The sequence below is a fragment of the Giraffa tippelskirchi genome, chromosome 5, assembly GCF_054371585.1.
Source record: "Giraffa tippelskirchi isolate mGirTip1 chromosome 5, T2T-mGirTip1v1.2.pri, whole genome shotgun sequence".
NCBI classification, from domain to species: domain Eukaryota; kingdom Metazoa; phylum Chordata; class Mammalia; order Artiodactyla; family Giraffidae; genus Giraffa; species Giraffa tippelskirchi.
In genome coordinates, this window is record NC_137279.1 from 176,991,172 (window position 1) to 176,994,679 (window position 3,508).

The window sequence follows — 3,508 nt, forward strand, 5'->3', positions numbered from 1 at the left end:
ACCACCATCACCACTGCCTCACAGAGAGAATGGGTGTTGGTCAGTTTCCTGCTACAAAACTCACAAACTAACCTGTGTCCACATTCTTCCTTCTCTCTTATCAAAATAGCATTGTGAGTCCAATCACTCCACTGTGGGCTCCAGTCACTCCATTATGGGCTCTGGTCCACTCTCCCCACCTTCCTGCTCAGGGACTTAAAAACCTACTTCTTCTCTATCATTGGGGACCCATCACATCTGTCTGATCCTAAAGAAGCCCCTCCAGGTAGATAGTCACAAAGACCTGTGAGTCCTACCTTCTGAGCATCCATAGAACCTATCCTATAAGACTGTCCCGGCAGACACCTTCTTGTCCAAGCCCCGTCATCTGGAGATGGCATCAATCTACCACTGGAGTCTCGGCCTCCACCCAGCTGATACCATCCTTCCCATGTTATAGCTGGGTATATAGATGATGACCTCCACTCCCTTTGAAACAGGTCCTCTGTGAGAAGAAGCAGAGGCTTTCCCTGCCTCCATTTTTGCCTCTTCCAATGAATTCTAAAATATAATTTCAGCCAGGCCATTGCTTTCCTTACAGTCCATCGCTGGATTCCTCTTGACCTCAAGAAACTGTGCTACCTACCTGCTAAAGAGACTCTGAAGCTTGGGAGGGGCGAGGGCTGCCCTCAGGTACGCCCTTGCCTCTTGCCCACTAATGCTCCATGTTTCCACCACTAACAATCTCTGTGGCCCCTCAAAGGGCCAGTTCTCTCGTCTCTGGGCACTTCTGCTCTTTCTTTTTTCTGGGTTTCTCTTCCCAACCTCCCTAGCTTGGCCAGCTGCTTCTCATCCCTTAGGAGCTAGCTGAGATGGCACTTCTGGGGCTGTTTGGTCATTTTTTCTTACTATTTTTCTCCTTAGACCAATCTGGGCTTCAGAGGGCAGCCAGGCGAGTCCCCAGTCCCATTCTGGTCAGGGTACCACCCTAATTAAAATCTTCCCAGGTTTCTCAGTGTCCTGAGGACAAAGTCCAAATTCCTCAGCTTAGCTGACAAGACCATTTGACAGACAGGAGTTAAGAAGTGATTTCATGGGAGCAAGGTAGAAGTTTCCTGCCCCATGACTCTCATTTTCTCATGATGAGGGAGGCCAAGTTGTCTGCAGAGAGCAGTGTTGGGGGCTGTGAGTGGAATGATGCTGGGGTGTGAAGGGAGTGGAGGGAACTTGAGGGCCGTGTGGGAGCAGGAGCTGGCCTGGGAAACAGCGTAACTTATGAACTGAGTTTCAGACCTTGCTGAGATTGGTGATGGGGAATCACGGTGACACTAGGCTGCCTGGCTCTTCAGATTTCTCTAGTAGCCACTTGCTGTGAGTGTTCCCACAGAGGGGATTTTGCTGGGAGGGAGGGACCAAAGGTCAGGCAGCTAAGTTGTTGAGGAGTCTAAGGAGTGGGTGAGAGGATGAGTCACAGAATCTTAACCAGATGGAATGAGAAGACAGAATGGACTGCTTTAAGAGAGAGGGAGAGAGCAGAGGTGGTCAAGGGATAACTGGTTGTGATGGAGACCAAGATGGGGTTTAGTGAGTGAAATGCTTTGAGCACACAAGCTGGAAGTGAGAGGTTGTGAGGTTGGCTTTAGTGAATGAGGAAGTATTAGCATTTTCACCATGCCTGGGCCTCCGCCCAGCTGTTACCCTCCTTCCCATGTTATAGTTGGGTGTATAGATGATGACTTCCACTGCCCTTTGGACTAGGTCCTCTGTGGGCAGGAACCATGCTCCTCATGTAGCGTCCTTCCCAGGAGAGTCTGACACAGCCTGACCTGCAGTAACTGCTCATCCAGACATTTTCATATGTAACTCTTCCCCCTCCCAATTTTCTGTGTTTCTGTTTTCCTTTAGTTTCTTGAAAGAAATTTTGTGAAAGAATCAATCTTGTCCCAGCTGCAAAAAAACCCAGGATGTAACCCCTGTTTTACAGGATGGAGAGGGATTAGATGGTTCTCTGATGGCCCAGGCGTTAGGTGAGAGTGAGAACTCCCTCTCGGGAGCCCCTGAAGAATGAGTTACCGGGGCAGATGGTGTGGAGCCTCAGGAGGGAAAGATTCAGGGCCAACAGTGAACAGTGGTATAACCTCCTACCGTTCCCAGTTCTAGGAGGGTCTCACCAAGCTGAGTCCTTAGTCCACCCATCCACACCCTCCTATGTGCCAGGCCAGTGTGCGGGGCTAGGAACACTTGGATGAGCAGGACACAGACCCTGCCAGAAGGAGATCACCACCTGGTTAAGGAGACAGATTCACAGAGAAAGAACTGCAGGCTGGTGTCTACGATGGAGGGTTTGGCCATAGCAAAGGGGGTAATTTGCTAGTGTAGGGGGAGAGGGTCAGGAAAGACTCCCCGAGAACGTGGCTTCCTAGAGCCCAGGGTCTTAAAAAGTGCCACGGCAGGAGAAGGGAGCCATGATGCCTGGGAGGAGGGCAAGAACATGGTGGGGTCACACTGATGCTGCACCATGGCTGGCTCATGGGTGCATTGAGGAGAGTGAGGCCAGTTCTGTCGGGGAGTCTGCATGTTAGCCTGCAAACACAGGGGGGACCTTGGCACCTGAGGTCTTTAACCTGGATGCTGGGTGAAGGGTGAGACCAGGAGCTAGTTCAAGGTAGAGAGGAGAGGGGCTCACATTTGAATATGTGGAGTCTGAGATGCCAACGGAATTCCTGGTGCTCCTCGACTTGCCTATTCTCTCTGCTCACCTTGCTCCCTGCCATGGCTGGCAACACCCTTCCCCTCATCCATCAGCTCAGCGTTTTCTCCAGGAAACTGCCTTGATCTTGGCAGCTGAAAGCGATTTTCCTGTCAGAGCCTCGGTAGCTCCACATTTAACACCTCTTAGGCAGCATGTCTGCCCGGCTTTCCCGCCGCTCCTGGTTTCCTCGGTGGGGTATCCCACGGTCTTCACCTTGTGAAGCAGGAAGTGATGAAACAATAACTCACGCAATGAGTGTTCCTGCACCCACAGAGGGAGAGCCCTTTCAGGGCTGACCTTAAGCAGGAAGAGACTCTTACGCCCCAGCGGGCATCCAACACTCCTCCCATGCCTGGGAACCCAGAGGCAGGCCCGCCAGTGCTGTGATTACACAGACCAGGATGTTCTGGTTTCAGAGGTGGGGTTGGGAGCTGCAGCCTCTGGAGAAACCGCCGATAAAACCTAAATACTCAGGCTTCATGTGGAACCAGCACCTAAGCAGATGAGGACTCATCAGCTTCCCCGCCCACACTGCCTTCTCCCTGAGACCAGAGGCCCGCCACCTTCCTGAGGTTGAGCATCCCCTTGCCTGTCCCCTCTCCAGCTTCCTAGCACCTATGAGGAGAAGCCACAGGCCTGGCTAAGGACTCCTTCAAGGTACCTCTGTAAGCCTGAGAGAGACACAAAGTGCTCCTTTTGGGAGGGATGGCTGGGAGGGAAGGGCCAGGGCCAGGGGAAGGGATGGTCTCTAAGGGAGATGCTTAAAGACAATACTAG